A 13,296-nucleotide genomic window follows, 5' to 3' on the forward strand; every position below is an offset into this window, starting at 1 on the left:
TTGTCAGGGGCGGACTGGCCCGGGGGGGCGGTGGCGATTGCCACCTGGCCTGTAGATCATAATGGCCCGTTGGAAATTTATAAGTATGTGCTGTATTTAGTTTCTTGCACTATTAATAAATTATTAACACGTTTCTCTAATTGGGGTTGATGTTAGGTTGTTAAAAAATTCTGTTTTAATTGAAGTGTTTTACAATGAATTTATCATTTTTTGTCGTAGCATGAAAGTGCTGAAATACAATGATAGGCGACGCACCTCGTGTGGATTGTATATTTTGTTACTTTTAATTATCAGCTGCAATTTAAAAAAACTGTATGGTAATTGATTTTCGAGAAAGGAGTACTTTAAAATGTTTTTGTGGTGCACCTCAGAGCTCCCCCCCCCCCCCGGCACCTTCATTACTACACTAATACTTTAATGGCTTAATGGCCCGTAAGTACCCAGTCCGCCCCTGTGTATAACCTTCCTTTTTTACCAAAAATCGACTACACCAAAATTTCTCGGGAAAACACTTTTCCTTATTAATTTGTATTAATTCGTACTTTTTCGATCAGACTTCTCAATCAAAAGTTACCCAGTCCGCCCCTGGCAATTGTCTAGAAACTATGCAAATTTTAACACAAATGGGCGTTTATGAACATTACACTCACAAACATGAAAGTTACTAGCCATTGTTTAAGCAAGTTATAAATTAGGCTCCTTATTTTACAACATTTAGCCACGGTTGCCAACTAACAGTCACTGCAGGAAATCTATGAATAAGTATAATTAAGAGGCGAGTACTGCGATGTTATTACCGGTAATGTAAAATAAGGGGTAAGTAAGTAAAGAATAGAAATTGCATCCACTCCAATCACGAGATTTATCCGCATTTCAAGTTTTCACACAAATACACTTATCCTCGTTTCGTTGACTAGATATTTCAATCAAAATTTCAGTAAAGCCCGTTTTACATGCTCGAAGTAATTTCATTAAAGTCAAAAGTGAGATAACTTTTCGGAAATGTTGGAAGTTTACTTTCAAATGAAATTTTCCTAATGCCTACCTAAAAAATGTAGGTTAGATCGAAGCATTTCATAACATGTTTGCCTTTTATTTCTGTGCAGTTGTAATTTTTCCTCAGTAATCTGCCTATTTACGCCCATCAACTCAAATAACCATCAAATGACACAAAACTTGATACTTGATATAATTATTAATTTTAAATATCCAAGGGTTGGCAGCTCTACAATTTTTTCGTCCGTACAGAAAATTTGGAAGTTATTTCACTTTCAAAACAAGGTATTACGCATTGCCCGCGGCTATGAAAATTTCAGGCTTTCTTCCTTTCAGTATGTACAGTAAGACACTATGATTCAGCACATGTCGCATCCGACGTGAAAATATAATAAATTACTGAGTTTAGCAACTTTCAGACTGGGCCATACCCGAAAAAGTTAATAATAATAATAACTTTTATTAGCAACTTATTAAAAAACAACAAAAACAAAGATACATTCAAACTGTGGTCGCTAATTGGGTGATGTTCAGTTCTAGCGTCATAAGATGTGCTCTCCCACTTGATTGCAATTGACGGTGCAAATGTAATGCTGAGCAACTCCTAAGATGTCCGGATGAAATCAGTAAGTAAACAAGGATTTGAATAATTTTTGGGACATAACATTATTGTGGGAGTGATACATGAATTCTTTACCTTTAAGAGTATAGATTGCCACCCCTTAAACTGTGGCTAAATAAATGCCCTTTTTTGTAATATATTGAATAAATAAATCTGAACTTTATTCAATGGTAAAATAGAATAATCGCAACATTCTAAACGAATTACAATTTAAAAACTCTTAACGTGAGAGTATTAAATGCTTTTTTTTCCTCAAGAGTGGATTTCGCCTCTTGAGACGACCAAAATCAAAAATCAAAATGCAACAAACCCAAACGTATAAAATTAATGAGCAGGGTAAATGGTAAAAGTGTACCTACAATTATGAGAAGCGATTAATAATTTTTTTGCTATAACTGTCTTTATAAGAGCCACAGAAAAAATCCTTCCTTGGTGCAAGCTTCCATATCGACCCAAATAGCAAAAATAGATCAATAGGTCGTAAAATAAAGATCTAGAATCGACACAGCTGTAAGGACGGACGGACGGGTGGAAGTGGCCAAAATAGCCCATTGCCTTTTATTTTTGGGGAAATGCGCTTGAAATGTTGGCTTCGCTACTTTTTGAATACTAATTTATGGTATTCACTGAAAAAATGTTTTGCAACTGAGCTGTTGCTATTTAACATCACTCAGTTAGAGTGGGTGTAGGGAAGTTAATTGTAGGATGTGAAATAACATATTTTTGGCTAATTCCACCCCCCCCCCCCCCCATTCTTAGAAAGCTCCTCCTGAGTTTCACGCCAATTAATTTGATATCGGTAGTAACTTTTTATATTTGATAGTTTCCAAAATATTCCACATTGAAGTTTCGTATACCATTAAGAATTTTACGTCTTACGGCCCTAGGGCCAAGGAATGAAAAGATGAGTGAGAGCATCCAACGTTTCTTCGAACATAAAATTGACATATTCCAGCGTTCACTCTATCCGAGAGGTGCCTTGTGTCGTTTTAGTCGCGCCACTCTGTATAAATAAAAACAATAAAGAATTTAGGTAAATTGCTTTACAACAATTAACTTTGGAAATCTATTAGATTAGATTAGATTAGATTCAAAGGAAGAAACTATAGACGTGGTCACTCGCGACCGACGAAAGCGCATTTTCCCCGCACAGAATCAGTAATAACTCGGGAGAGAAGTGACTAATCCAAAACCTATTTTGACGTTCTGGTCTCGGGGCTGTGCTACACCGTATAAGAAAGGAACCACAACGAAAAAGCTTAACCTGGAGGACTAGAACTGGTACAGACGAACAAAGTGCGGAAAATAGCTATCATTTTGGAAAATGCGCTAAAAAAATTCTTTGCCTCTGTCGGTTTTCCCCGTTGCTCGATCTACAACGTATTTGATAGCTGAAACCGTCCACAAACATCATGAGGGAGTAGTTCAAAGACGGACAGATGTATCACACGGGAAACTTTTCCTTAGGAAAATGCGTTTAAGCATCGTAATAAACCTAGGTTTGGAAACCTTTACCTTAAGAAATATCGTTCGTCCGTCTTCGTTCGTTAAAACATTCCCACAATTTTGCGGATGTTCCAAAATACAGATCTATCCATGAATTCAAACAAGGTAACTGCGTAAAGAATTTAAATTACAATAATTAATATCCGATTGACCTACATCGAGATGTCTGGTCGTTGGCAGGGGCCAAACAAATCACCTCAAAAGTTTCACACTGTATATAGGTAGGTTTTCTTATAAAAATTTATTTGGACTATTAATTAGAAAAGTTGCAATAAATGCGTTCAATTAATTCAAATAACGCTGGAGGAGGACAGGGTTGAACGATTATTACCGGGTGATAAGGGGTGTTAATAAAATGTAGCAACAAGCATGCTATAACAATGAAGAAATGCAAAAGGAAATGCGCAGCAATCGCGTATGATGACGGTCGTCTGTGTGGCAACAAGGGTACTTGTTGGGGTGCGAAGCGTGAACGTGAGAGTTAGAATGATAAATGGTCAGTCATACATATAGCCGTTTAGACCCGGACTCGTTTACAAATCCGGGAAAGGATTTAGAATATTTTACTGCCTTGTATACAAGGTGCGAACAAAGCTTGTCAAATTATCTACTCTGTTATTAAAAAAGGTAATGTTTCCTTTGCGAACAATGAATCTACATATATAGAGCATTATGCGGGGTGGTAATAGTTAGAAAAGAGCTAAGTTCTGACAGAAGTTCGTAATCCCGCGGATCAGTTGAGGGACCGCAGGAAGACGGTTTGTAAAGGATTTGTGAAATGTAATTGGTTCAGCTGGTGCAGACACGTTGGAATCATCAATAGCTCATCAGATTGCACGTCCAACCTGAACCCCGCGACCCAGCTTCTCGCAATTACCGCCACCTATTTATCGCTCAGAGATTTGGTTTATCACTAGCTTACCATTAAGGCGTTTACTATTGTTCCTCTGTCATTAGCTTTAGGGAAATTCGTATTACTTTTATTGGTCGCTGCCACAGTGGAATTTCTGAACCCCTGAAACACGACCGAGATTTAAATCGGTTAATGGGTTCAGAAGCCTAATTAAGGGTACTTAAAAAGGCGCATTATATGCGTTTTGACGTTTCCTTAATGAAAACGATGTTAACCGTTTGGATGCTGTACCTTTTACTGTAAAGCACATACCAGTTCGCAGTTGCCTTATGCAAAAATATGCAGATCCCCCGCATCTCAACGAATTTCAATTGGTACTGTAAAGTTCAAAATTTATTTAGATTTTATATGAGTATATTGAACAAATTAGTTCGTACGATGTCGCTTAAAATATATTGCCCCAATTGTGTAACTAGAGTACACCACTAAACAAAGATGAAAAGTTGCGCGTGTTCACTATGTCACTATAATTCTTTTTGCCGCTTTCCAGACAAAAATTGGTGCATAAATGGAGATTATGCAATTTGAGCATAATTCCGAAATATTTTGGAAGCATTTTTTGTTGGTACATTCACGCGTATTAGGGTGCCGAGGTCTTGTCCTTTCGCATATATATTTTTTATTCGCCAAAAGGAAATTCGCTCCACTATTTTTTCGTATACCAAGACAACGGGTAAATATAGATACGGGCTATAGGGCGACAAAATCGTACATAAACATAGCGATAGAAAAGAGAAGTACCAATGCAAAACCAACACTGTAAAAATGTAGAATTGTTGGCACAAGGTTATTGAGTCTTTTCTAATTGAAACTTTTTCCTGACAATCAAATGGCAGTGACAATCAATTATACTTATTTTTTTGTAAAGGTCGCAATTAATTATTTATCGGTATGGTAGTCAGAAATTAACATTGTGATCGTAGGAAATAAACATCACTTGATTACAAGTAAATGTTAACTGATTATCAAATACCATCTGGATTACAACGATGTAACTGAAAGCTTTAGGTTCAGCACACCTTATGGGAGCGTAATGATGTCTGTCAGTATAAATATACCAACATACATACCGTTTAGTTGGTCACTGTACAGGGTGGTTCAAATTCGTGGCTCACCATTCCGTAACAGTGAGAGATACAATGTAGGTTAAATGGGAGCAAAGTTGGAAGCGGGCACAATTCGCCGAATGAACGCTCGATTCGCTTGTGACTTCATCAGCAACCCTGCTATTTTTCCACTGCCACTTCAATCACTCTCCCCAATTTCCATTGTAATGGTGGTAACTGATCGTCTTTGATTAGAAGTAAGGATCCAACATTGAGGTGTCCTCTCCCGTGCTTCCATTTTTGTCGTTCTCGAAGGCCCGATATTCTTTGGACCATCTCTTCCAAAAATGTTGGCTTATAGCTTGCAAATGCTGGTACAAATTACGACGATTTTGTGGTACGTTCAATAAGTCTTCTTCGAGTAATGATGTCAACGCTCAAAATTAAGTTTGAGCATTGAGTAATTGAATCCTTCACTCAACGGTGTGAGGAAATATGATGAACATGAAGGAACCTGGAAAGTATCGCCGAAAAGGCCTTCTTTCCTTCAAGTATTTTAGGTTTAATTATTTAATTAAGTTAGAACACACGGTCTTTATCTGTGCCAGACAAAAAGTCAGGTAAACAGGATTAGTCCAGGAAACGAAACTTAAAATAGTATAAAACCTGGGAATTTTTTCAAAATGCATCGATTTGCATGAAAATTTGGGATTAAATTCAACTTACTCTCCACTTCAAAATCTATATTATGCCGACGGGCGCTCTTCATTTTTTAGGGGTGAAAACTACACCTTTTTGCCAAAACCCATAAAACTACATATTAAAGCTTAAAGTGAGAAAAATTTGGTTCAGATAAGTTGAGTACTGACTGTTAGAGGCTTTGGAACATTCTTTCAGATTATTTCCACCCTTAAAAATCAACTCTTATTGTGCTTTAATAAAAAAAAGTATTTACCTTCAAAAAGTTAATATTAACGAGCTCCTTGCGAGTTTATGATTTTGCGGTGTCTGTCCGTCTGTCGGTTAGCACGATATCTCGATAACGAATGGACCGATTACGATGAAATTTTGTAGGTGAATTGGCAATATAGCTCAAAAAATAAGGAAGGCCCTTTTAACATCTCTGTGAGTTATGAACCGAATTGCATGAAATTCAATATGCGTATGGTTTTAGCCATACGAAACGCAATTCCAAAAGTTGAGCCTAATCGATCAACATTCACAGTGCCCTTTTGGCATCTCGACCATTTACAAACCGGATTGAAAACTTTCTTATTTATGAAAGTATTTAAATGAAATTTGATACATAGCCCTTTGGAATAAAAGCAAATGTAACGCCAGTTTCAAAATTTGGTTTTGTGCATGATGTGCAGTGCCAATTTTCTTATTTACGGAAGCAATTAAATGCAATTTCATACATATACACTTTAAATAAAAGCAAAACTAACACCAAGTTCAAAATTTGGTTTTGCACATGCTGTAGCCATAACCAGAAGCTCGTTTTCTATATTTATTTACACGTTTATTTATTATTAACGACAGTTGTTCAGTGTGCATTTCGAACAAAGTATGGTGTTCAACCTCCTGATAGATGGTGTATCAAACGTTGATATAAGCATTAAACAATTCATAGAGAAGAAGTGTAACCTATGGTTCTATTTTGTTTGTTTAATTTTAATTCAGATTTTCAAAGTGGTGATTTTTTTTTTAATCACCCTGTATGTACATTACATAGTGTATAGGTGTATGGAATGGCGATGAATAACTTTCTAGTTATATTATATACGGAATATGGTCATGTAGATCATCATGCTCCGATTTGTGCTTTCAGAATTTTTCGAAAAAAAATTGTGATTGGTTTTTTAATCATAACTCCTTTATTTTTTATGATAGAAAGTGCATTAAAAACCATTTTGTAGGTTTTTACAAGAGCTACAAGGCTCTTTACATCAAATTCATTTAAAACCCTTAAAGGGCTAAAACAAGGTAGTGCTCGCATATAAATACACGTTTTAAACGTCTATATCTCACTTAATTTTTGTCGTACAGAAAATTGCCGGCGAGGAAAATGTTTGGAATTAAAAATGCTACAATTAGATGCTGTTTTACGCATCTTCAGTTGTTTTGTAGTTATTTTGAAGAGATGGACGTTTTTCACATAATTGCAGAAATTTGTTATTCGCTTTTAGCTTCCATTACAGTCTAAATGTATTAATAAGACGTAATTTAAGAAAACTGGAAAAGGGGAAGGGCTAAATTTAATTAGGGCTAACCTTTAACAAGCCACCACTCGGTTCGTATTGGGCATACAGCAATTATTAATAAAACCATTTTCTTTGTTTTTTTAAAAGCTACGAAAATCGTAGTTCTCCGCAGTTTTTTTAAATAAAATGCATACTTTTAGAGTTTTTCGCGAATAAACAATTAAGAACATTCTTCTTTTCTATGAAAAACTTCGGTCGCGAATAACTGGAGACGTATTAACTTTCCAAAAAAATTTATTATAACACTTTTTGCAGAGAATTAATTTTTCTATCTATTCCTGTGTTAAAATTACAATAAAAAATTGCCACCCTCGAGATGGGGTGACAACCACCCCCGGATCAAAACACCCTTTGGCACGATATAGATTTTGGTCCTTAGGCTATTCCTTACCTACTGTCAAAATTTCAAGTTAATCGATCCATTTTGAAAAAATTTCCAGGGCAAAACCTTCGTTCCCTGTACTAGATCTTTTCAACCAAATATTAGGTACTTCCACTACCTTTGGTGACATGGTAACATTGCTAGGGGATGAGAACATTAGCAGTTTTATTCTAATGTTAAATAATAAAGTAACCCACCGCTACAATGAAATAACGCGAACAGGCATGTTTAACTGTGACACTGCCCCAGAGGGTTGATTCTGCCCCTTGAGACTCGAAAATTAACGCGGTGGATCGCATGCGGCCCGCGTTTTTGACATGCCTGAGCTAGATTTGGTCGATTCGCAGTCAAAACGTGTTACTCATGCTTTCTACAAAGTTGCGTTTTTTTTTTAATTTAAGAGGTTCTAACATCGTAGGGTAGACAGAAAGAAAGAATTTTGGCATAGGTGGTAAGATGTTTTAAAGAAATATTAATTGCAGGCACTTGTTTGTTTACCCTGTATAGGACTGAGTAAAATAAAAAATAATAAAATGGAGTTTGTGCAAAAATTTCATTTTTAAAATACGTTACCAAGGAGAGACGAAATCAGTGATATGCCATTAACAAATTAAAACATAAGGGAAGGGTCGTTTTTAGGAAAGTGGGAAATATTTCTAAAAAGAGTGGGGCCAGAAAAATAGAACAGTTACGCAAAATGTTTAATTATCAAATAAGGTGTCGGCCGTTAGGTTATTGAGAAAGAATCTGGCCAACGAAAGAAATAAGTCATAAATTTGATTAATCCACGCGATGTATTATAACGGAATGGACAAAGCGCAGAACGATGTTTCGGTGTGCAATACTAAGGGATACCAATGCATCAAAAATTACTGGTTACTTATGTAAAATAGGGTTAAAGTAGAAACAAAAATTATAGTAATAAAAAACGGGGTCTTAATTCAAAAATCGCGCCGTACTCGGTGACCCTATTTCATTTTATAAGGAAGTGGCATATGGGATAAAGTAAGTAAATATTATTCAACTGTTAAGCTTGTTTACAACCAAAATTACAAGAAAGATGATGAGTTTAGTGCCCTTTTGATTGTAATAACAGTCCTGCAAATAACCTACGGCGTATACGAGTTTGTAAGCGACTCACGCCTGGGATAAAACCGCCAATCTCCAGTGGTCGCCGTAGCGGTCTCTCGCCCCCTTTCGAACATTGTTAGCCTTATAAATCCCCATGTCATTTTTTTTCCTAGATTATCCCCCTGTCCACGGAAGCCACTTACAAACATGGCACTTTTTATGAACAAGTTTTAGTTTTAAGACTGCTATGCTATATGATGCCCTTATTCTTTATTTCTTTCGGGATTTTCATGTTAATAACGTATTGAATAGTGGTCTGAGTGGAAATGGGGAGGTTTCGGTTTTTCTTTAGGAAAGCGGCAATTAGTTATATTAAGTATGGGGTCCTTAGTAAACTTCTGTGGTTTATAGTATCTCCATTATTAATTCTAATAGGTGTAGGAAAGTGTTTTATTGTTTCAAAACTAACTGATGGTACTAATGACAAACTCAAACAGTGCCCGTTGTGTGGAGTTCGTCGAAATGAATTAAGTTTGACGATTAAAGCCCCTCGAATAGTGGGAAGTTAGTATAGCTTATGCGCGAATTCTTGAACTGTCTTCTAAGTTGCGAACTTTTCATGGCTCCTTATTGCTTGCTACAACATAATGCGATGCATCCGAATGGACGCGGCGTATAAATAAAAGTAACAATCTAACGCATGCCAACTTTTTATGAATGCTTCTTCAAAAACCCCATTTAAAACATTGTTATTTTACGATTTCGTATGCGAATACATAAACGTTTGGCTTATGCCTTTTAAGGTTATATATTGTATATATTGTAAAACATTATGTCCTATCCGACACCAGTTATGTCCTTCCAGACTGATGTCCGTGTTTTATTACTATGCCATTCTCGTTTTCGATTTATTTTCATTACAAAATATCGGTTCTGCAAATTGACATCTGAATGTACGTAGCGTTGAGTTGGCGTACTTACAGCCCCCAATTTTAGAAATAATCTATTGAAATATGTCATTTGGGTTAAAGTTGGTAAGGTAACGGGGAATTTGCGACGAGATGTCAATCCTGCTAATGATACCACACGACCGCATCAAATTACCCGGACGTGGAGCGGCGCGGGGTTTACTGACTGGAAACATATGGTGCGGATGAGAGTTAGTTTTCCCGTTTGTAATATTCCTAATGACGGGAACACGCGCGTCGACCGCACTGAAACACGCACTGCATGAAAATACAACTTTTCCTTTTTCTCGGGACCCTCTCAAGGTGCGAAACCGTATGTATAATGAAGCGCTCGGCATCGGATAATGTAGACGGCCAACATCACATTTTCCTAATCGATCCCCATAAAGCAAAGAGCAAACCGCATATTATAAATGACTCTTTAATTCAAAGATATCAATTTTTACTAGAAATGAATCATTTCTCCCCTTTTAACTCTTACGTAGGGGAGAAATTTTTTTGCACGTATGAAAGTAAACGTGGCGAAAGTTTCTGGGTCAGAACCACCTATTCGGTTCTTTAATTTTGACACTTACTTGCAAGTGTCAATACCTTCGCATAATTTAAAGGAGCTGACCCACATCACAAAAATGTACTGAATGTAGTAATTGTCGCTCTTATTACTTTAAATTATAATCAAAGCAGGGTTAGTAATTATTCATCATTATATCCCGATAAAGATTGTCAGTACAATCTAGATATCATCAAAAGGAGGAAATATAGAGGGTCGTCCACATAACAGCTTTAATGAATTATTTTTCTTGTTCCATGGGTTATCCAAGAGTTAGAGTCCATACAATACAAGAAAGCCAACGCCCAGCACCCAGTGGTAAATTTCAACAAACCTATTGAATGGAGTCTTGGTAGATCCGACAGTTATCTGCAAGTTTGATCCTAAATTCAATATATCGTTCTTATTTGGAGAAAATTCTAAGTTTCTAGTACCTACCGTTCTAGAGTTATACCCCATGGGTGATGCGGAAGCGGGTGTGTCTAACTTTTAATGTCTATAGATACACAGAAAACCATAGGAAGTAGCTTGAAAAATATAGGGTTTATGCTGGATAATTTCAAAAATAAAGACACTATAAAGTGTCATCATGTATTATTAAATCACACCTGGAATACGCCTGCACTATTTGGAAGCCGCCCTGTTATTTCACAAAAGACTTTAAAAAGAGTGCAGAAGCAGGTTTTGAGATATTTATTTATTTATTTATTTATTTAACCAGAAACCATACAGAATAAAAATTCCAATTACATGGCACTGGGGCTCTGAACAAATATTAGGACTAGGATCTAATTTTATTTATTATTGAATTTAGGGGATCGTGAAAAAAGTCGATATCATTAACTGAGGATAACTTATTTAAAGCGATCAAGATCTTAATAAGTGGGGAAGTTGTGTTGTTAACTACAAAAATAGTATTATTTTGCCTTAGCTTAACAAATGGTACCTTAAGCTTAATTTCTTGAAGTAATTCGGAAGAGTATAACAAGTTGTGTAAAATTTTGAAGACAAACATTGTGGAGGCAATGTACCGTCGGGTTTCTAACCTCGTTATATCTAAGCCGAAAGTACTATTTAAGTAATTAAGCTGGGTACCGTAAGAGATCAAATGTGGATAATTTTGGGTTGACCTAAAAAACATTACTCGGATGAACTTTTTCTGCACTTTTTCGATCATGTCTGAGTATTTGAGAGTTTGAGGAGACCAGATACATGCAGCATACTCCAGCTTGGATCTAATAAACGCATTATATAAGGTTAGCATTGTCTGTATATTCATGAAATTGAGTGTATGCCTGATAACGAAACCAAGAAGTTTGTAACACTCATTTGTTAGGTATTCAATGTGTAAGTTAAAGTTAAGGTTGGTATTGAAAAACACGCCCAGGTCCTTAACGGAGGTGACTCGTAGTAATACCTTTCCATTCATCTTATAGTCAAAAAGTAAGGGATTTTTCGATCTAGTAAAAGTAAGGACTTTACACTTATTGATATTTAGTTTTAGTTTATTTTTGATACACCACTTAATTACTGAGTTAATGTCCTCTTGAATATTTAAACAGTCACTTGGGGATTGGACTTTATTAAAAAGTTTTAGGTCGTCCGCAAATAGTAGTGCTTTCGAGTTTTTTATCACTCGCGGTAAATCATTTATGTATAAGAGAAACAGAAAAGGACCAAGAAGTGTTCCCTGGGGAACGCCTGATGAGGGATAAAATTCGGCTGAATTCACACCATTGAATTTCACTCTTGTTTTACGGAAAGATAAATATGATTTTAAGAATTTGACGGTCGGATTACTTACGCAATTTAAAACAAGTTTACGGAGCAAGACTTGATGGGATACTGTATCAAATGCCTTCGCAAAATCTGTATAAACACAGTCCACCTGGGCTCTCTCATCCAAGGCTCCTGCTGAGAAATGCGTAAACTGCATTAAATTTGTAATCGTTGATCTGTTCCGCGTGAAACCGTGCTGTTGATCTGCAATTATACTGCTGAGATGGGAATAAAGTCTAGTATAGATCACTCTTTCGAAAATTTTCGCTATTGCTGGTATAATTGCAATTGGGCGATAATTCTCAACTAATTTTCGGCTTCCACTTTTGTGAATTGGTGTTATTCTGGTGCATTTCCAAGCTTCAGGGAATGTACATGTTTGCAAAGCTAAATTAAATAGATGTTGTAAGGGGGTTACCAATAAAGATGCACATCCTTTCACGATGTAGGGTGGGATTCCATCTTCGCCTATAGCCGACCTCGGTTTCAATTTTTTAATTGCTTCCAGTATCTCGGAATCATGTAACTGAGTCAAGTGCAATTTGGATAGCACCAGGTCCGATTCCACGTCATCTTCCGGGTCATCGTTCCTCTCCATAGTGTAGACTGACTCGAAGAAGGATGCAAAGACGTCCGCAATGCTTCTGGCGTCCGTTAACGAGGTGTCTTTGTACTCAAAAACTCCAGGTAGTTGACTATTCTTCCTCAACGACTTGATGTAGTTCCAGAATTTATTGGAATTCTTCCGCAGATCCATTTCAATTTGATTAATGTACCTCTTATGAGCAATGTGGATCATTCTTTTGAGTTCTTTTCTGGCTTCAATGAAGTCTTCCGATGGGCCCTGTAACCGAAACTTATTTTTCTGTTTGATTTTCTTAATAATGTCTATATTAAACCAGCTAGGATACTTATTGGCACTCCTAATTGTAACTTTGGGGACACATTCATCGAAAATGTTCATTACTGTTTGATTAAAGCTAGTTACTGCATCATCTACCGATTTGAAATTCTTCAGGATAAGAGACTCCTTCCAATATTAATATGGCGAAAAAGGACGTACATTTTAAAAAAATCTGCTTTTTTGAAATTGAAGTTGGTTAATTTGGTAATTCGCTTAGCTGGTCTATGGACTTTGTAGACTATTTCTAGTGCAGGATGAAGTGGATTAATTTTATCCAGTGAGTCGACAGCAGATT

The sequence above is a fragment of the Photinus pyralis genome, unplaced genomic scaffold, assembly GCF_008802855.1.
Source record: "Photinus pyralis isolate 1611_PpyrPB1 unplaced genomic scaffold, Ppyr1.3 Ppyr1.4_LG3a, whole genome shotgun sequence".
NCBI classification, from domain to species: Eukaryota; Metazoa; Arthropoda; class Insecta; order Coleoptera; family Lampyridae; genus Photinus; species Photinus pyralis.